The following is a 21,992-nucleotide window of genomic DNA, read 5'->3' on the forward strand; positions in this document are numbered from 1 at the left end:
TCATCACTATGGTCATGCCCAAACACAAGATCAGAGCCATTGAAACTTATCATTTCCTCATGCCAAGTTCCATCTGCAACTATTCTGATAGTGTCAGAGAGTCAGAGTTGAACAGCAGAGAAACAGGCCCTTTGATATACCACTGGTCACAAACTTCGAATCATTAAAGCATCCTTCCACTACTACCCTCTTCCTCTATCACCAAACCAAGTTTTGATCCAATTAGCCAGCTTGCCTTAGTTCCCATATGACTTAACTTTCTGGACCAGCTACCATGTGGCACATTGTCAAATGCCCTACTAAAGTCTGTAAAGACAAAGGCAACCAACCTGCCTTTGTTGATCTTCTGAGTTACTTCCTCAAAAAATTCAAATTAATGAGGCAGGATTTCAACTGCAAAGACACGCTGACCATCCCCGATCAGCCCTTGCCTTTCCAAATGTGCATGAATCCTGTCCCGTTGGATTTTCTCCAATGATTTCCCTACTACCGGCCTGTACTTATCTGGCTTATCACTGCTGATCTTAAATAACGGAACAACATTTGCTATTCTCCAGTCTTCTGGCACCTCACCTGTGGCTAATCTTTTCCTCTGTCCACCTGGTAACCCTTTCCCATTTTACAGAACTCATAAAAGGTGTTTGGTTCAGAAGCTTCATGCCCCATATGGAAACACTGGGCCCTGATTGAGTGTAACTAGGACTTCAGTGCTGAGGATGTTGGCCTGGGAGAACCATTGACTTTGGTTTGCTTATCCTGCCAATGAATTTGGAGAGCTTCTCAGAAGCAGCATTGGTGGTTTCTTTCCTATCTTTCCAGTGCCTTGAGTTGCCTACTTGAGGTAGTCCAGGTCTCAGAATCATGTAGATCTGAGGACTGCCCTCCTCCTGCCTCCTGGCTACTGTCTGGTCTCCAACTCCTGAGGTTGGCTGCATAGTTGGCCCCATTTCTAACACCCCTCTTCCCCTCCATCCCAGTGCACCCCCTCTTCTCCCACCCCAACCTCCATCCCATTTCCATCCCCAGCTCTTGCCATTAACCTAACCGTGTTTCCAGGTCCTATCTCCAACTGAAAAGCAAACCACATTCCTGACTCTCGGCTCTGCAGGCACACCAAACCACAATCCCAATCCCCAGCTCCAGCCGCACGGAACAAGTGACAAACATGTGCATTGTGGCTGCAGTGTATATCATCTCCACAGTTCTCTGGAGCAGCTTGGTAACTCAATGTCTTGAAGAACAAGGGCATCAAGTGTCTATTATGTCCCATCTAAGCAATACACTGAAGTGACTTATATTACCATTTGTTGTTGCTGAGTCAAAATCCCAGAGCCCTCTGTTTGATAACTCTGCAGCAGTATTTTCATCACAAGTGCAGCGGTGCAGAAAACCAGCTCATTAGCACATTATGAAGGTCATTATTGTGCATGTTAAATACTGGGTTTTTCCAGTGATACCTACATTCCATGCATGACTTCCTGCAGACTTTTGAAAGTTTAGGCAACCGCAGAAAATACCCAATTCAGGGAACTGCAGCAGCCGTCACAAAAGATGATCAGCTTCCAACCTGTAAAATATCGATGATCATAAATAGCTGCATGCTTGATCTGGAACATTAAAGTGCCCTGCAGTGCCCTAAAAACAAATGCTCGTAGTCCAACCTTGCCCCTACCACCTCTGGTAATACACTGAAGTGTTAACGTAGATGACACGCTCAGATCTTCAGAATGGGTGTGAACCCACAACCTTCTGAGTCAGACCCGAGGCTGACTCCTATCAATTGCACAAGGTGGCATCAACCATTTTGAATGGTGCATCAACATGGAATCTTATCTGCTCTAATGTTCAGGCATTTATATCCGCCATTTTGTGATTCTTTCCTTCAGCCTTTGTCTTTTTATTTTAACTTCTTTCCTTGTTGGGGAAATCCCCAATTTACACGCAGAAAACTTTGGCTACAAACCTGAACATGCAAGGGTGTGTGGCACTGTTGGGATACAACTAATATTTCACTGTTGGCTCATTTTAACAAAATTATTAGTCAGAGAAAATTCTGATTGATAGAAATATGTTCCCTTTTCCATCCTTTACACTTAAGTGACAACTTATTCCACATTAACTTTTATTCAAGCCATAAAAATAAGGAATGTGCAATCTAAGATATGGTCGTTATGGAATCTCCTCCTGAGGTTATCTTTTGAATTCTGTCCAACTTTGATTCGCAATTCTTAAAGCAAAGTGGATTGTTAGTACCCTCAGGTGCAGCTGCAGTTTTAGAGTCTGTGAATTACTGCTCCTAATTACACACCAATTGTGTTTTAGTATGTACTGTTCAGATAGAAAATAGAGGAAGGTGAACAGAATGTTTGACTAGGATGAGGATTTTATTTCCTTAAAGTGGTATAGCTGGGCTGAAGGGAGAAATAGGAACAAAATGATTTAAAAACCTACCTTCTCCATTTGGATAACTGTAACAGGAAGGAAAACTGATAACTGTGTTAAATATATTTAAATGAGCAAGTGTACAGAACAATAATATATTTAAATGAGCAAGTGTACAGAACAATCAAAAGAGATGAGACCAAATTACCTGGCAAGAAAATCCATACAATGACATCTCCATTAAATTAACTGACAGAGAGCAAGCTAAAAGTGCTGAAAAATAAGCAAGACAGCTAATGAGCTGTGACATTTGAAGATTGAGTTTGCATATTGTCATCTGCTCTTTAATTCAACTAGAGCTACATGTATGCAGATACAGTCCAACTACCACAAGACTGATTTTTATGTGTTGCATTCTTCACTGTAAAAGTTTGCTTCTTCACTTCCTATAGCTTGGCACCACACAGAGCAAAATATCACTTCTAGCAGCCCAGAACTGGAGGTCTGGAGATTCAGGAGGCCTGCAGCCTTGTTGGAGCAAAAGTGCATCCAAATATTAGCTATCTAGTATGACACATTTCTTGTATTACAATCAAGCTGGGAGATCAGCTCCAGTTTAATGTCGACCAAAGGAAAGAACAAGAGAGTTGCCACCAGGCAAAGCTCAGGAATGGTAGCAATTGAGTGAAGCTACTAAAGAGAAATATGTGTTTGCTAAACACCTTTTGACAGATATGTAGTTCTACATACAATGGCTCACAGTCCAGCCCCCACTGACAAAATGTATCTAGTTCAGAATGGTGGCAGATAATCAAGCAATGAATGGGAGCATGCAACTACCTAAACACCACAACTTTCACTCATGGCAGAGCCCATTATTGACATCAAGCTAAAATGCTCCCAAAAATCCTTGGCCCAAAGTGCTAAGTGGAAGATCCCATTCAGTTTAGTCCCAGGTTTCCTGTCAGATACTCATCAATCAATTTGGTTCATTCAACATAACGTTACGAAGTTGGAAGAATTTAAGCTCTGAAAAAGCTAACCAAAAAACCGGTTATATGACCCATGTTGTGGTCATTTACAGATAGATTTAATAACCTTGTTTAAAAGAGCTTTTGCAATGCTTTCCCACCACAATATCATAGAACATTTGACTCATGGACAATTATTTTCCTTATGCAAAAAGGAAATAATCAAAAGCCATTGGAACTGACACCATGGTCAAGCAAGATAATTCAGAATATTGATCTCATTACAGACATCTCAAATTAGAAAAAAGATTTGATGTTGCAATTGTTGTAATGATGGTATTAGTGGTTCCTTAAAGAAAAAATACATCCTTGCAAATATTTAAATTGCTTGAGTACCCATAGAATCTGATAAGATGTGGGAAGATTGAGTCACAATATTGACCTGCTACCAAATAATAGTAGATATTTTCTTGAGTTTTTAGCCAACATATATTGCCCAACCATTGCCCTTGAAAAGACAGCGTTGAATCACCTTCATGAACCACTGCAGTTCTTCTACTGAAGGTAGAAAGCAGAGAGTCTCGGACTTGGACCCAGCAACATTGAAGGAACATCAATATATGACCAAGTCAGGATGGTTTGTGACTTGGAGAGCAACATGCAGTTTTTTTTTTGTAGCAGACTATAAATATATATTGGCCTGACTGGACAAGGACAGGAGGTTTCATTCCCCAAAGTACATCAGTGAGCTGGTGAGATTTTTACAACAATCCAACATACACAGTAAATATAGTCACTTTGACATATACCACCTGATTATTTCCAGAAGTTTTGTTTATTTGTTTTATTTAATTTTATGATTTAATGCACCTGATAATTTTCTTTACATTTCATACTCTAGATTTTTGGCAAAACAACATTGGCAATGATCCCTGTAGAAAAAAAAAATTCTAAATACAAATTTATCATTCACAATCTGAAGGTTTACAGTTTCTATTTAGCTGTAGATTAAATCTGTTATAAATATAAAAAATGTTCTTGAAGATGTCCAATGATCAATAGCCATGTCAGGTATATAAAGGAATGAAGAGGCAACAAATCATTGCAAACTTTTTATCTTGTTTTAATCAACTTGAGGATACTTGAGAAATGTATTCTATATAACTCCATCAGATGTTGTTGAATTGCTCTGGACATTGAGATGAAAAATGGTTTATGGAAAACTCAATTAGTGTCTCCAACAAGTATATTATGATAGTGAGGCTGCATCATAGTTTGCACTGAAAGTACTTCAACTTGTGATTTATTTTTCCTATGAATTGTTTCTACTTCTTAAACAGAAACATCATGTTGATTGCGATATTGGTTCTATCTGACATTTAAAACTGTAATATATCACTAATATAGTTAGATTGCAACTGGCAATGAGGACAGCTTAAAATGAGCAAAAGCGAAATAATGTAAGTGCCAGAGATTTGATGTGAAAACAGGAAATGTTGGATATTCTGATGAAGGTTCATTGAAATGTTACTCCTTGTATCTCTATTCATTGATGCTGCCTGAACAGCTGAATATCTTCACATTTTTGTTTTCTTCCTGAAATATGCTATTCTTCAACTGAAGACTTTCTCTCCCCATTTTGACATGTCAGTCAAGTAGTCTACTCATACATTACAAAACATTCCTTGTCCATTTCTTAAATTTCATTGCAGCAATTAGTTTTCTACCAAACAGCCACCTTCAGAATAGAAAGAAAATCATTCTCTCTGGATTAGCTCAAAGACAACAACACTTGCAGTTCAATAAAAGCATCACTGAAGTAAGCTCAGTCATGCTGAAAGCAACTAAACATCCAAACAGAACATTGTACAACTGACCTTTCACAGCTGGCCTGTGAATGTCCAAAACATTTATTTTCCCCAAACTAATTTGTTCCCATTATTTTTTAAACAAAGAAGCATGAATAATTACATGGGTTATTTGCTGGACTCTGCTTATTTTAGCTTTAATCCATTTACTGGGAGGAAAGGGTCAAGAGTTAATTTGGCTGCCAATTTTCATTTTTAATTATCTTAATATTGGTCCTTTATACCAGTGAGACAGAAACTCATTGAACTCATTTGTATGAATGTATCCAGTCAAAAATTCACATACAACTGCAGAAATAGATTCAATTTTGTACGTACATGCTTATGGGCTCTCCCATTTAGGCCAAAGGCATTTGCAAACACATTATCTCAATATGTTTGTGGAGCAACTTTATGTAACTGAAAAGCCCAAAATGCAGAGACCTTGGTGAATTTAGCAACAGGAATTCATTTCAAATAATTTCCTTATTTCATATGTAGCCGCTAACTCATTTGACTGTTTCCTGGGAGAAGGGGTGGAGCAAGTCATGGACAAGCAGTTGAAGATATCATAGGATGAAGTGGTCAGTGGATTATGAAGAGATTCCCAATTATTATTGTATTGTGGAAAGGGAGAGTACTCCAGAGGGAGTGGGACAGAATTCAGGCACTACCACTCTTCCTGGACACCTAAGCAGTGCTGGAGATAGCAGTCTTCCCTTCCCTTCAGCTACCAGGTTTATAGAGTCACAGAGTCATACAGCATGGAAACAGGCCTTTCGGCCCTACTTGCCTATGCTGATTGTGTTGCCCAACGAGCTAGTCCCATCTGCCTGCGTTTGGCCCAGACCCCTCTAAACCTCTGCTATCCATGTACTTATCTAGATGGCTTTTAAACGTTGCTAATGTGCCCACCTCAACCACTATTTCTGGCAGCTCATTTTCTTGAATCCTTGGAAACCTGGCTTGGATTCATTAAATCAACACTGTTGTTAACATTTGAGGCAAGCAGCCTTTACTAAATGTTAACATTTCTGGTCAGTTTCTTGAAAACAGTTTAAAGGTAGATTACAGGTTGGGTTTCCCATTTGTGACATCTTTTTACTGCATGTTGCAAAGGCAAGAGATTTAGGAGGAAAGGCTTTTGTGCACATTTACTCATACAATATATAGTGTACTTAATATCCTAAGGTACATTATGCCTTGGACAACAATGTGCACAACAATGTTGTCTGGGGTTTTGTACAACCCTGACACAGGCATAGGCCACCCTGCAGCACCAATTTAATACATATTTTCAGGAGGATTACAATTTTTAAACCAAGGTCCCTTTTGCCCTTTGAATTTTCCTTCCACTATCTTGCCATCCACCTGACCACAGATCTTCACTGTTGTTCATTCACCCCATGATCTGTGCTTGCTTAAAACTTCATGATATGTAACCCAAAATATTAACTTTGTTTCTCTTCTCCCAGATGCTGCCTTCACTGCTGAGGATTTTCTTTTCTCATTTGTGATGCTTCTTGGTTGTTACACATACATCATATTTTCATTGTATTCTGAACTGCTTGCTTTGAAATCTACTCCTTTTCGTTGCCACATCCAATCTTGACTATTCCAATACACTCAAGCAGGCCTCTCTCCCCCATTCTCTATAAAGGATACAGTATCAGGATATCCTTGAGTCTGGTGGTACATGCCCTCAAGCTTTTGTATCTTCTGCCTGACAGGAGAGGGGAGAAGAGAGAATGACTGGAGTGCAAGGGGTCCTTGATTATGTTGGCTGCTTTCCCGAGGCAGTGGGAAGTGTATACGGAGTCAATGGAGGGGAGGTTAGTTGGCGTGATGGACTGAATGTGGTATTAAAGAGCAGAAAGTCAAAAAGCATCAAAGAAAACTCTCCAAGTGAACATCCTTTGACATTCAATGGCATTACTATTGTGACTCTTTCATTATCAACATCATGAAAGTCACTGCTGAGCAGGCAGAATCTCAGCAGGATCAGTTAAATAAAAATTGTGGCTACAAGAACTGATCAGAAGCTGGGTATTCTGCAATGAATGATACACCTCCGACCACCATGAAGCCTTGCATTTATCTATTAGTCATAAGCTAGGAGCATGATGGAATACTCTCCACTTGCTTAGATGAGTGCAGCTTCAGTGCTCAAGAACTTGATACCATCCGTGACAAAACAGCCTGTTTTTTTGGCATCCCAACCACAGACTAAACCTCTCCACCTCTCTACCATCAACACATTGTGGCTGCAGTGTCTACCATCTACAAAATTCATTGTGGTTGCTTGCTTTCAATAGCAGCTCCCAAACTTATGCCATCTGCCACCAAGTTCAGTGGGTATGTGAGGTTCCCATCAAAATCACACACAATCCTGACTTAAAATATATCACCATTCTTTCAATATCACCTGATCAAAATACTGGAATTCCCTCCCCAAGAACAATGTGAGACTATCTTCTCTCGAAGGCCTGTGATGATTCAAGGAAGTGGCCCACCATCACTTTCTCAAGGGCAGTTAGATACGGGCAGTAAATACAGGCCTTGCCAGCTACATGATTATTACATAAATGAGTAAAGAGCACATTTAAAAGTGCTTTTTCTCTCCCAGCTTTCAATTTCAACCCATACTTCTGTTGAAATCATTAAAGTTACTACCATGAGGGAGGAGGTACAGGAGCCTGAAGACTCGCACTTGATTCAGAAACAGCTTCTTCCCCTCCACCATCAGATTTCTGAATGGTCCATGAACCCATAAATGCTACCTCATCACTCCTTTTATGTTGCACTATTTACTTATTTTGTAATTTATGTCTTGCACTGTACTGCAAAACAACAAATTTCGCATCATAAGACAGTGATAATAAATCCTGAATCTGATTCTGAAATCAATAGAATGACATAAAATAGTTAATTATAGTAAGCTCTTTTGTTCCCCATTTATACAAAAGCTGTGGTTTACAATCTTATCCAAGGTAACTAAAACTGCAAATGAACTATATGAATGCATTAGTACAAGCTGATTGCTCTTGATATCCCATTGCCAGTCATTCCTGAAAAAAAGATGCTCTTAACATGTTGTGAAGTAGGGTCACATTCACTTAAAAAAAAAATCAATAAAACAAAAAGCCAGCATAGCATAAGTTACCTCCAAAGAAATTTTGTCTTTGGAAGGACACCTAATTTTCCATGGAGTTTGTTTGCAACAAGCTGTGGCAAATATCCTTAAAGTAATTTTTTTTTGGATTTACTTGTTGAATTCCACTGGAAATATTTTATTTAATAACAAATCTGTTATTCATCTATGGTATAGATAGTTTCCTCACTCGACATTTTAGCAAAAAAGAGACTGTACACGAAGTGAAGCCACAAGAAAGACTGCGGATGCTGGAAGATATGTGTTATTGTACACCAAGTGCAACCTAGTGAATATTGATGAAGTTTCAATTTCATTCACGTTTTATTTATTCACTTTTCCAGCTATCCAATGTAAATAAAGTACAACTAAAAATAACATGGAATGCACAGGTAATTATCCAAAATACCTCTACATCTGCAAAAAGGTATTTTAACCCATAAACTTAAATATGTTTTAGCTACAATATGATTAAGCATTACAATTTTCTTTGTTAACTTTCTAGCTGAATCTATATAATTGCATCTGAGAAGCTTTTTGTAGCTCTATTTCAGATGTTTGATTACTGGAGATTGCAAAATCCAGGTTCATAAATTCAATCCCTTCAGAAAAAGTTATGTTTCCTTGGTGTCTCATGTAATCATATTTTAACTGATTTAAAGATCTTCAGTTTTACCTGAAGACCCACTCTATGTGTTGTTCCCTCTTTGTTTAAAGAAGAACTTCTTTATTTTGACCATTAACCATCCCAAATCATTGCTTGTTTTTTCCTACTTCATTCTCCTTAAACACTTTAAAATTCTCCTTTGGGTTTTTTTCCTCAGGTACACTTAATACCCGATCAGGAGAACAAAGAACAAACTATGTTCATATATAAAATCAGGTCCAAATCATTGATTGCTAACTGGTAAGATTGTATGTGTACTGCTTGCAATTTTCTAAATTACAATGCAGCTCATGTTATCTGAACATTTAAGTGCATCTATCATAATTGAACGCTAGATGTCTGTTGACATTTATAGCTTTGTAAATCTTGACATTCATTCTTCTATCAAATTGAAGTCTCCAATTAAGGCTGGTAGAATAACACATATATGTGATTGGATTTAAAAGCTTAATGGGTTATCACTGTACGTTCCAGTTCTCTGCAGTTAAAACCAGATGGAATATGCTGTGTTACCTGCCAAAACTTGATGTTCACTAATGCAATATGTCTAAAATACATTACAAAACATGATTACATCTCATCAAAATTTCTTTCAAGTATTCAGACACAAATGTTTCTAGTATGATTAATTCAGGCTCATACCTCAGATCCACTAACATTCTTCCTTATTTGCTCAACAAGACAGTAGATAATCAATTGTTGTTTACAATTAGGCTGAAGAATAGAAGAAAGCTTTGATATGAGCACAGAAATCTGAGCATGTTGATAAAACGAACCAGATGGTATTGGTCTTTCAGGATATTTAATGCCAGCACAGACACATGTAACTGCAGATGTTAGCCCTTGACAGCAGATGGCTTATTACCACAGTACCATAGGAGTTCTCTATTACTTTTTAATAAAGCACTTTAACATGCATAGCAACATACATTTTGATGACCATCAGAGAATTGAATGATAATGGTCTTATAGGAAGCTAGTCTGATTACAGATATGCCAGAACAGATTTTCTTCAGAAAAGGTAATTCCAACTTTAGAGAAAGACCTCAGCCACTGCCCTTCTTACTGAAAGTTTTAATGCTCCAAAGTTGAGTGTTGCTCCCAGAAAGCACATCACAACAATCATTGGTGCAAAATTATTGACTTTCTATTCAATAAGACAAAGGTTGCAAACCCGTTATTTCCAATATCATAGCTCAGCAGGTGATTCAACTTACTATTGGTATTGGTTTATTATTGTCACGTGTACCGAACTACAGTGAAAAACTTGTCTTGCGTACCGTTTGTACAGATCAATTCATTAAACAGTGCATTGAGGGAGTACAGGGTTAAAGCAATAACAGAATACAGAGTAAAGTGTCACAGCTACAGGGAACTGCATTGCAGGTAGACAATAAGGTGAAAGGTCAAACAAGGTCGATTGTGAGGTCAAGAATCCATCTCATCATATAAGGGAACCTTCAATAGTCTTATCACCGTGGGATAGAAGCTGTCCTTGGACCTAGTGGTATGTGCCCTCAGGCTCCTGTATCTTCTGCCTGATGGGAGAGGAGAAAAGAGAGAATGACCCAGGTGGGTGGGGTCATTATGCTGGCTGCTTCACCAAGGCATTACTAGAAAACAGCAATGCTTCTCATATCTCTAAAAATCTTCATTCTTCTGACATATCCAGTTGCCAGTGACATCAGCTTCCACAGTGAATAACTTTGTAAAATAATTAAATCCATCTGAAGCAATAATTAATCTTTTCTCTTCTAGGTACTGGTTTTCTTGTTGCATCTCTCCAGCCTTTTTTTTACACTAAAACATTTATTTTGTGGTTGGATAAATGGTAATTAGTCTGTTATTTTCTTACTGTATGCTTTTTCATTGGCATGTGAATTCTATGGACATGTTTATGCTTGTACAATTACAATATGAAAATTTTGCCAGACTTTAATAGCCAAATTAAATGAAATCTCTTCTGCCTGCACATGATCCATATCCTTCCACCACTACCCCTGGCAGCCCATTCCAGGCACCTACCACTCTCTGTGTAAACAACATGTGCCACACATCTCCTTCAAACTTCCCCCCTCTCACCTTAAATGCATGTCCTCTAGTACTTGACATTTCTACATCGGCATCAAGATTCTTATCGTCTACCCTACCTATGCCTCTCATAATTTTATAAACTCCTACCAGGTCTCTCCTCAGCCTCCAATGCTCCAGAGAAAACAACCCAAGCTTGTCCAGCAGCTGCTATAGTTCATACCCTCTTTACCAGCATCCTGGTAAACCTCTTCTGGACCCTTTCCAAAGCTTTTACATCCTTTCTGTAATGGAGTGACCAGAATTGCACACAATCCTGCAAGTGCAGCCTTACCAAAGTTTTATATAGCTGCAACATGACTTCTTTACTCTTATACTCAGTGCCCCAACTAATGAAGGCAAGCATGCTATATGCCTTCTTTACCACCCTATCTATTTGTGTGGTCATTTTAAGGGAGCTATGGATTTGGACTCCAAGATCCCTCTGTACATTAATGCTGTTGAGTGTCTTGCCATTAACTTCATATTTTCCCCTTACATTTGACCTCCCAAAGTGCAACACCTCACACTTGCTTGGAGTAAACCCCTGTGTATGTATCCCATGGAAGAGAAGATTCTCATTTTAAGGTTTGATTCATTAGTTTGGTGATTGAGGAAATCAAGTCAATCAGCTGCAAGTTAAATACAAAGGAAGTGAGAAACCTTGGATTGAAGTCTGAAGTAATGAAATATGCAAATGAGTATTGACAATTATAGTGGATTCAGGTCAATAAAGTGTTTATAAAATGTTGTCACTGTTGTTCAGTAGGAAAAGGCAGCTAATTTTATAACAATGCTGATAGATCTCCCTTAACACCGAATCAGATTTATAGGGTTGTAATTTCACAGCAGTGGAACAAGTAAGCCTCCAGTAGCCCTCCAATTGTGATAAGTGATATATATATATATATCACATATATATGTAAATCTCTGGGTCTGAAGTCCCAGTTACCAGTAATGATGATGGTAAATTTCCTTTCCTGATGTTTGTAAGTTAACAAAAATCTGTTTTATTGTGACTCTTCCCAATTCAAGTTTGTTTTAATTCCAGATTTTCTGCATGTTTGAGATTTAAATTCCCAAGAACTGCAGTAGCATGAATCCATACCTCTGGATCAATAGTTAATTAATACTTAATATCAATACTTAATCACTATGCCACCATGTCACCTTGAACTGCAGGTGCATCTTTGTACTAAATTAAAGCCACACTCAAACCACAGAATTGACAGCCTGAGCTTGGATTTATCACTATTGTGTGCTTGAAGCTGTTTCAATATCTTCATAGAACGTTGCATTCCCCCGACTATTTTAGTGACAGTGGACTGTGGCTTTGTGTGACCTCATCATGGTCAGGTTCCCTGTAGCTGCAAATAGTCGAGTGTAAATTTATGACTCCAAGTGGGAGATCTTCTCCAAACGCCTGAGACTATTTTTGTTTGAAACAGCAATACAGCTGGCAGACTTAAATGAACAAAAACTTCTGGCACACTGAGGAAATTAAGTAAATGATTAAATTAAAGCAGGTGATCCCAAGAGTAATTACATCCACTTTCTACAGCTTTGCTTGCAATTAAGCAGGAGATCAGGCTACGTCACCAGTTGTTGGGAGATGAGTCCAGGTGGAAGATGCTGACCAGTACTAAGGGTTAAGAAGAGGCTTAGAGCAGAAATGAGATTCTGTATGTCCAGATAACAGCAGAGCTGCAGAAGTAAGAAGCCAGAATTTAAAGGAGGGAGCGTAGGCGGCAACCAAAATGGAGCACAACAAGATGTGGGTGCAACTTTGACCACAGACTGCCTAAATCACATTTGAAGCCTACACATTTCAGTCAGCCCACTGTAAATGGAATTACAGGCTTACATGAGCAATATTTCTGCTACTTTATTTCAAGAAGCAAATGATAATCCACCCACGGTAGAAATTTTTAAATTTTAAATCAAAGACATTATGGTATAATGTTTTTTGAGAGTCTGACACTGGATGGGGCACATCATCACTGTAGTGATTTGTTTTATAAATTGTTTTTCAGCAGAATTTTTGTTAGGAAGAAAATTAAAATTTAACTACTCTTCCATTTAGTAACTTTCAGCCTTTTAAACTATGTTGCTAGGTATTAATTTATTTGTATTTACTTGCACTTTAGCTTTCCTAATTGATCAGATATCCAACTTGTACAGAAACATACTATTACATTTAATTCAAAATCAAGAAACTCAGAAGTAGTTAAAAAAGTCATGTAAGAATAATTATATTAATATCCAAGAATAAATCTATAGAATAGAAAGAACCACAGATTAAATGGCTTCAAGGATTTTTTACGATATAGAGGGCACTTAATCAAGTAAAACAATGAGAAGTGCACTTGTAATGCACGTCAGACTTTTGTTCCAGGTCCTCCTCATACATGAGGTGATTATGCTTGATGGCTGCACAACACATGCAGTGATCTCAGACACTGTGAGCATATACTGTAAGCCTGAACATCAAAACAAAATCTGGCAGATGCTGGAAATCTAAAATGAAAAGAGAAAATGCTGGAAAAATGCAGCAGGTCAGACAGCATCTGTGAAAGAGAAACAGTGCCAGTTAATTCAGATCTGGCATCCTTCATGGAGGCCACGTTTGCTCAGCATTTTCTGTTTTAATTAAAAGCTTGAAGTTTGTTTAGGGGTTACTCATAGGGACCCCAACCTTACTTGTTCCACTGCTGTGAAATTTAAGGTGTCATATAATTCCAAGTAAGTTCTCCTTTCTATTTTTCTCAGTAACCTACCAATCCCCATCACTGCCAGTGGTTCTGCTTCATTTGCCCCACAGACATCTCCCCAATTGACCATCCTCTTCCAATTTCTTTCTAATTTCCTTGTACCTTGTGCATTCACATCCAAATCATTTATATAAATAACAAATAACAAAGGTCCCAACACCAACCCCTGCGGCAGACCACTAGTCATTGTCCTCCATTCCGAGAAACAACCTTCAACCACTACCTCCGAGCAAACTTTGAATCCATTGAACTCTCTCTCCCTGGATTCCATGGGACCTAAACTTCCAGACCAGCCTATCATGCAGGACCCTGTTGAAAGCCTTGCTAAAGTCCAAATAGACAACATCCACTGCCCTACCCTCATCTACTTTTTTGGTTACCTCATTAAAAAACTGTAAAAGGTTCATCAAGCATAACTTTCCATGCACAAAAACATGCTGACTCCTCTTAATCAGACTCTGTCTATCCTGTCAGCAGATCCTGTCCCTCACAATTCCCTTCAGTAACTCTTCCAGCACTGATCTCAGGCTGATCAGCCTGTAGTTCCCTGGCTTGTCCTTGCTACCCTTCTTAAACAACGGAATGACATTAAACACTATCCAGTCCTCAGGAACTTCACCAGTGGCTAATGACAAAGTAAATATCTCTGCAAGGGCCTCCGCAATTTCTTCTCTAGCCTCCCACAAAGTCCAAGGATGCACTCAGTCAGGCCCTGGGGATTTATCCATCTTAATGTGCTGTAAGGCTGCAAATACCTTCTCCCTGGTGATACAGATGTCATCCAAAACATCTCCACTTGTTTCCCTTATCTCTTGAGCAACCATGATTTTCTCCTCAGTAAACACTGAGAAGAAATATTTGCTAAAAGTTTATAAAAATATTTTTAAGTAATGTGAATCTGACCAGTTACCACGATGCCAAGTACTATAGAAGATGGCATCATCGCCAACCTGGTTCGTGATAGGCTAGTTCATCCTTGAAGTGACTTGCGTGGTTACTCTCTCTGATTACCTTCCCCAAGCAATTGAAAATTGAAATGCGCCAAAAAGATAGATCTTTTTAGTGCATTTACAAAGAAAGTCCCCAAGGGCCACAAATTGATTAACATCTGGCCAGGACCCTGGCTCTCACCTGTTGTGCTTTATAGAATTTTTACATACTGTAAAGAAGGCCAGCTTCATCTGGGAAGGAAGATCGTGCGTGGCTGCAGATGATGGGTGTGTGAGGTGGGGATGATTGGGGATAGAATCGTACTGTGTCTTCTCATATTTTGAGATGAGAGACCATCTGCTGCTGGGTAAGCTGAGTCGAAGCAGGCACACTTTGCTACTAAATGGGAGAACTAAAGACCATCAGGTGAAGGTTCTGACCTCAAACCTCAACCTTAGCTTTATGCCATCAGCAAGATCTTAAAGATGTGTTTCCTTGGTTTAAACAAAAAAGCACCAAAGGTCAGAGCAACTATTTCAGCTTTCATCTCTAAGCAGAGCTGCCTCAGCCTCAGTGATAGTCTTAGGCAGAATATGATACTCTATATAATCCATTTAATCCTAATCATAATTCATCTAAAAAAAAGTAACTCAGAGGACAACCTGCTGAGAGGTTAAACTACTACTCGCAGTTAAATTTACTGAAAACTTACCTACAGGCAAAGAGCAACAGGGAAGAACAATCACTGACAACTTCTGCAGTGACTGCTGGCAATTTGGCATTGCCTTTAGAAATGTGAATTGAAAGGGCTAAGTCATGTTCTGACATTTGAAGAGGTCTACACTTTTGAATTCCAAATGGTGACTTATCCCCACTGAACATCTAGCTAGTAAATTAGGAAGCTGTGGGGCTGAGAACTCTCCTTGACTTTATGGTTCCTGGGTTTGTAATCCATCTTCAGTTAACCAAATAAACATATTGATGATAAATATACAGAAGGCAAATGTGTTGCTGCTGCACAGAGAATGTTGTCACAAACTCTCATTTTTTTCTGTCTTAAAGTTTAAATATAAGCTTCAACATATTAGTTTTTTGTCTTTAATAATTAAATCATTAATTTTAACTACTTTTCTTGAGTATGATCATTTTCAGAAACTTTTAGAGAATGTATACCGGTTGTGCAAAGTTATTTGCAGCAGCTTGCTCCTAGACCCTTCATGTAACAAGCTAACTGCTGTTGTAATCCAACCATGCTGAAAACTAAAAACACTAAATCATTAATTAAACAGATGTGCGAGTAGGATATGCCAAGAAATTTGGCAATGTTGTACTTTCACTGTTGTTGCATTACAGCATTATTTATAGGAAACCTTTATCTGTGAATTGATGCATGACCATTAAGAGATACAGAAGTTAGTTATCGCCTGCTTTTAAGTGCATTTACACTAACTCTCAACAGGCTAGAGCCTCCAGAAAGTAACCAACTCATCTTGTTCTGTTTAATTGAGAAGTCCTTGCTTCTTTGATTGGAAGGTTAGATGCAGGAGTGGGTGGAAAGGAAGGAGTAAAATGGAAGGCACTTGCATCCTGGCAACGTCCCTGCTCCTTACAGCTCTAGATCAAAATTAAATAATCATTAATGACTTCTGGTGGTGGACATTAATGTGGGCAAAACCTCTACAGGCAACATGAGCAGGAAAACCCCATTACCTACTCCACGCAGGGCAGTCTAATGTATTTGACCAGGAACCTTGAAGTGGAGTGAGGTTCCTGATCAGATTTTCAGTGGAGAGAATTACCACTCAGAATTCAATGACAGTTCCATTATGGGAACTAATCTTCCCACTAAAAAACGTAAGGGCTTATTCATCTGATTTAGCTCAGCGTTCTGGAAAATAGACAGTAATTCTTGCCCCTGTTTTCCATTGGCTAAAGCAATAATTTCTATCTCATAGAATGTGTTTCCGTTCAAAACATTTCAACTGTGCATTTGAATATTTAAATTAGCAACAGGAGTCGGCTGCTCAGATTTCAAGCCAACTCCATCATTTAATGAGATTAATGTTGATCTGATTATGACCTCAGCTCTGTATTCCCATCTCCCCACAGTAGCTAAAGTCAATGTTAGGAAAGCAAATTGTACAAAATAGTAAAACTAATGGCTTTAACACCAAAAAGTGATGAGGATCCTTCCATTTGTGGTTTTATTTCACATTTATTTCCTTCCCTCTAACTTTTCATCAACATATTTCTGTCTCAACAAATTAATATGGTGTTGAATAAAATAAATTAACACTACATGTGACAATAATAAACCAATTCCAATTACAGGATTTAATCTTCAGATGCAGAACCTTATGTACCACATTCAGGTGCATAAGAGGAAGTTAGGTTTAAATCATAATCATGCTCACATGTGAATTTGCAACACATTCTCTTGTTGATTGATATGCAAACACAAGGATGAAGTGAAGTTGCCACCAAAATCTCTCATTACTTCAAACTTTAGACTGAACTTTGTAATAGTGAGCCAGAGTCTCAATATACATGAGCTGGGTATGTGCATGTGTCAGTATGGTTTACAAGTGAGAGATATCAGGTTCAATGTTCAACGTGGAATCAGAGGATGCAAAGAAAAATCGGTTCCATAAAACTTGAATGAAAAATGAAAATTATCAAGACAAATAGTGGATCTTGCTCAGATTCACTGAAAGCTAATACTGAAAAATAAAATCCTTGTACAACAAGGAGAATTACTTAAGCAGGAGATGAAGAAAATGATAAGAACAACGGTGTTCAAGAATGGAAAAAAAGGTGTTCCAAAGGACAGGTCCTGAGGGTGAAGGAGATTTGTTATGATATAAAATTAGGCAAAGTAACTGTACTACACTGATTATGGCACTGAGCTAACAATCCAGTAAAGTATGTTCTAGAAATTGGATTATGTAGCTCTATTTTGCAAGTGTGGAACAAACACTTAATAATTCAACATTATAAATACATTCCCACACTCATTCCACAGTAGAGGTCACTACCTTTCTTACTGGTCAGCACCCTTCCACAATTTTGAAGCTTGCAGGCAACCCACATACTGATGTCTTTTCAGTTAGATTGGAACTCCAGTTTTCCTAAGCACTGGAATTCTGCCAACTTCCTCCATTGTGATTAGCCAGATTTGAAAATCAACCAGTAAAGTTATACATTCCACACTAATTAGTACTTAACAAGCAATTGACAAAATAAGTAAAGATTGGGCATGTGGGTTAAAGTGTATTGGGAGCATTGATTCTCAGGAGTGAGTTTACTAACATTGTCAAAAATTAACACCTGCCCAATTAATGCCAAAATACAAATTACTTTTCCTGAATGCATCCACTATCATTAAAACACTGAGCAGCTTAAGTCTTCCTGATGTTTTACAGCCAGATTATTCCCTTTATGTTTGTGTCACAATTCAAATCAGAATTGGATTTCCAATGTCATATTATTGAATGATGCTACAGAATCACCTTTCCAACTATAATGCAATTAATTCCTAGTAAACATTGATACCAGTCTAGGAGAATCCTGAGAGTATCTATGATGAAACTAAATTCCAAATGCTATTCCATTTTCCCTTTACAGATTCTTATCTCAATTTAATAAAGCAAACGTAAATGCCAAAAAAAACTCACACCATAGACAACATCTGAATAAACCTAATAACCCTTCATTGCCTCTGCCAGGTTTGTCATTCCTTTTTCCTTATAAACCAGTTTTAAAAATACTGCTTAATCACCTGTAGTCTCGGGTTTGAAAGTAATTGACTGGATCGTTCTGACAGGCCACTGCGCAGATACACAGGGTGGAACTTGCTGCAGAAATTGACTCAATCCATTTTTTTTCTGTGGATTGGTCATTGCAAGAATTCTTTTCTGAGGGCCAGAGTTTACAAGTTCAGAAGAACAAGCTGGAAATGATGGGCATTCTTTCTCCTTTTGAATATTTACTTTTTAGTTCAGTTCAGATGTGTTCATATTATCCATGGTGTGCAATGCCAGCCTGCACATATGTATGTAAGTACATCTAATATAATTATAACAGTTATTAATATATTACAAATAAACACATACTTATTAAGCATCTGGTTATATTGACAGCACAAGGAGTTTGTCAGCACTGTGATTAGGTTACAAATCCAGTAATCTAGATGACTAACCAAATAATAGTACCTGACTTCAAATCCCATCATGGTTGCTAGGGAATTAAATTTCTGTTAATTAATTTTAAAAAAAATTAGAACAAAAAGCTGTGGGAGAAAGTCTGCCAAACCAAGTCTGGCAGTTATATGATTCTGGAAGCAGAGAAATATGTTTGACTTAAGACCACCCTCTGAAATAGCCAAGCAAACCAGAGGTACCTACATGCCTGGAAAAAGTAAATAAAAAGTTTTACATTGAAATAAGACAATGTTGAATGTCCCTTGACAAATATAAGAAAATTCAGCTTCATTCACTTAAACCAATGAAGCAATCTGATGATTTGTCAAGAAACACAACTCACTGTCAGACCCCTATGCTTTGCTGATTTTGCTTTATTATGAGTGGTCAATTTATTTAAAGATTTCTGGGCTATTGCCAGCACATTGTGTACGATGAGTTGGAGAACTAAGTTTCTCCCAATATTCTGCCATAGGTTTGGTGGACATTCTGTGAAAACCCTGAAGACATTGCAGATGTGATCATTTTAGCCAATTTCCCATCAAAGTTACGAAATAATCTCCACAGAAATGCAGGTGAAACCCAGGAAGAGAAGTCAATAGACATAACCAACCCACAATATCACAAAAAAATTAAGACCCGTTGTGCATCTTAGGTCATAGACATAGAACCATGGAGTCATAGGCAGATACAGCACAAAAGCATGGAACCTTTGGCCCACCGAGTCCATATCAACCACCAACCATCCATTTGCACTATTCCTACATAATCCCATGTTTATTCACTTTCTCATCAACACCCCATCTCCTTCCACAGATTCTACAGCTCTCCTCCAAGGGGTAATTCACAGTGGCCAATTAACCTACCAGCCTGCATGTCTTTGGATGTGAGCAAAAACCAAAGCATCCATGTGGTCACTGGGAGAACCGTGTAAAGTCCACGCAGATCCCAGGTTCTGAGATGAAGATTGAACCCAGGACTCTGGTGCTGTGAAGCAGTGGCTCTACTTAGTTGCACCATTTTGCCACCCTCTTTTAATTAATATATTTAAAAATGTAAAACTTATTGACTAAAGAATACACTTATTTAAAACTGCAGTAAATTGCTGCTAATTAAGCTATAAATATGGAGTGAAATTAAGAAACCATGAAACGTAGCACAAAGACAAAAGATGAACAGTGACAGAAGAAATGTATCCAGTCCCTCAGCTGAATAAGTCATGGAATGCTCCTGGACATTCCATGACTTATTCAGCATCACTCCCATTTTACTTCAGAGGTGCACAAAGCACGACCAAATCAATTCTGCCAGTCTTCCCTTTCACTAAAAGTTAAAATAAGTGCAATTGAACATTCCTCAGATGTCCTCCCACTCTACCAGTCGACTGATGATGCAGTTTGTGAATGTTGTACTGACAAGGGTTCCAGAGAAGAAACATTGGCAAAGAGGGAGGAATCTCTCTGCCTTTGGAACAATGGCTCTTGCCCAGGCCGTTGTCACCTGTTTCCAGTCGAAAATATCAATGGGTTGAGTCACAGTGACAGCTTGCCTATGATTCTTGACAGAACCTGGGGCTGTGTGTTAATATGTTCTGGACTTCCGTGCCTGCAGACAGCAGTGTGGAAGTACAGTAGCCACTGCAGGTCAAATGGCAGTGCACCTGGTCTCACCCTCCAACCATAGACTTATCACTGTGTCCAGGAGCATTACATGAATTATTCAGTTGAGGGACAGGACACATCTCTTCCATCTCTGCTCATCTTTTGCCCTTGTGCTAAGTTTTACTGTTTCTTAATTTCACTGCATATTTATAGTTTTAATTAGCAGTGATTTAAGGCAGTTTTCAAGAAGTGTCATATAACTTGTTTAATAATTTTTAAGATTTTAAATCAACTAATTTTAAATGTTTCTGGTTATCAGGGATATTTAAGAAGAATGAAACTGGCCGCAGGCAGAGCAAGCAGTCAAAGTGCATCCCTGCCGTGCTGAGGTTGGGAAGTCAGATGCAATGGCCAGAGGGCAGGTTGCTACTTGTGGCTCACTTTCCTTTGCAGAATTGATTGCGGAACTGAGGCCTCAAGGCGTGGCTGTGAGAGATTGATTGATCACATAGCTGGCCCCATTTCTCAGCTGCTATTAGCCCAGTATTAGGCTATGTTTAGCAGCCAAAATTGTGAAGTCTAATGGAGAAAAGCCAGATGAATTTGAGGCTCTTTTGGAGCTAGAAATGAAGGTTTACCTGAAGGAATAGTTAAGGGAATTGAACATTAGAGCTGCTAAGGAAATTGAAGTTAGCAGTGGCAGAAAGGCTGTCATCATCTTTGTGCCAGTACCTCAAATGAAGTCCTTTCAGAAGATCCAAGTGCCTCTTGTGTGTGAGCTTGTAAAGAAATTTAGTGGTAAACATGTTGTCTTTGTTGCACAGAGGAGAATTCTACCAAAGCCAACCAGAAAAAGTAGAAACAAGAATAAGTCATAAATTAACTGTAGCACACGATGTAGTTCTTGAAGACCCGGTTTTCCCGAGTGAAGTTGTGGGCAAAAAAAAATTGTGTGAAACTGCATGGAACAAGGATCATCAAAGTCCATTTGGACAAGGCACAGCAGAACAAAACAGAACATAGAGTGGATACATTTTCTGCTGTGTACAAGAAACTAACAGGCGGAGATGTTGCATATGAAATCCCAGAGTTCTAGCTGTAAATTCTGTGGAAGGTTTTAAATGATAAAAAGAATTTGGTCAAAAAAAGGACTAGCAAGGGTCTCAAGCAAGGGCAGCAAGTACAATCCAGCCATTATGCTTTTCACCTACTTAATATTTATTGCTGTATGTGTGTCAGTGGCCACAAGTTCATCTCTGAATGTTCAAGCCCCATTCCAGGGAGCTGAGTACTTGAGGATGATACTCATGTTTCTATTGCCGGAGGTGCTGCCTTTCCCATAAATCGTGAAACCAAGGCCCTGTTTCACTTTGCAGGCAGACATAGAAGAGATCAGAGAAGTT

The 21,992-nt window shown here is 38.6% G+C and overlaps 1 pseudogene; it reads left to right on the forward strand.

Moving 5' to 3' along the window:
* The window catches only part of LOC127574029 (40S ribosomal protein S7-like), a 62,300-nt pseudogene extending 40,615 nt beyond the window's left edge, over positions 1-21,685 (forward strand).
* Positions 21,686-21,992: the final 307 nt, after the last annotated feature.

Source organism: Pristis pectinata, chromosome 9 (assembly GCF_009764475.1).
Source record: "Pristis pectinata isolate sPriPec2 chromosome 9, sPriPec2.1.pri, whole genome shotgun sequence".
NCBI classification, from domain to species: domain Eukaryota; kingdom Metazoa; phylum Chordata; class Chondrichthyes; order Rhinopristiformes; family Pristidae; genus Pristis; species Pristis pectinata.